Here is a 965-nt window from a genome sequence, read left to right as displayed (position 1 = left end):
CGCACACATTTCACATTTCAGCTCCCAGTTCATTAAGAACACAATTTGTTTGTTTAATGCTACTTTTTTTGTTTCTAATGACATGGAAAAAATAATGGCTAGCTAATTTACTAATTAAATTAGACATTGCAGTGGCTCAACTTGTTTTCCAAAATCTCTTTCAAGCATCAGAGAGGCACTTTTTTGGGTTTCAATTGTGAAGATGAAATAAGAGAGTGATTTTCTTTTTCAGGCAGCAGAATCGTATGGATTGGCCATATTCAGCTATAGTGTTTGAAGAACAGAAAATAAGTAAAACTATATATATTTACAGCATTGCAGCTAAATGTTGTCCTGAGATTTCATCTGGTTTCTCAGATGGAGACCCAGCTGGAAGGAAGGATGGTTGTAAGACAGTAGGAAAGTATGCACAGACCATGTATACCACAATTCATGGGCGATTACAAGAATGTTCAAGAGTAATTTTTCCTTTGCGTAATTTTCCCCCCACTGCCTTAATTACTGAATAAGATGTGACTTAAATGTGTGCTGCAATAGAATGCTCAGAGAAAAGTAATAATTTTACATAATGACAACCAGGTCTTATATATTTGTTAAATAGTTGTTCAATTCTTCCATTATGGTGAGGTGTTATAATGTGAAATCTAAATGCATGCATGTGAATATTAGTAATGGGCTGGTTCCTGGACAAACAGAGCAGGCTCCTCTTGTGGCATGCTACTCTTGTCTAGTGCCTGGCCCTCTAGGATGTCCACTTGTGGACAACAGCAAAAGTTCCTACTCAATCTGCACCTGGTGTCCATGCCTGACCACAGTCCTGCAGCCTGTCCCCTTCCCCCGGATTTTGTCTTGGCTAGCATTGGGGTGCACTGCACAAAGCCTGAAGTTTTCTCTCGGACGCGAAGAATTACAATACAAGAATTTCAGCTCATAGCAGTAATGGAATTTAAAGTATCGAGTCCATT

Source organism: Echinops telfairi, unplaced genomic scaffold, assembly GCF_000313985.2.
Source record: "Echinops telfairi isolate 266 unplaced genomic scaffold, ASM31398v2 ScPeMD7_5868;HRSCAF=6743_0, whole genome shotgun sequence".
In the NCBI taxonomy this organism is placed as follows: Eukaryota; Metazoa; Chordata; class Mammalia; order Afrosoricida; family Tenrecidae; genus Echinops; species Echinops telfairi.
This window is presented reverse-complemented; position numbering follows the sequence as displayed.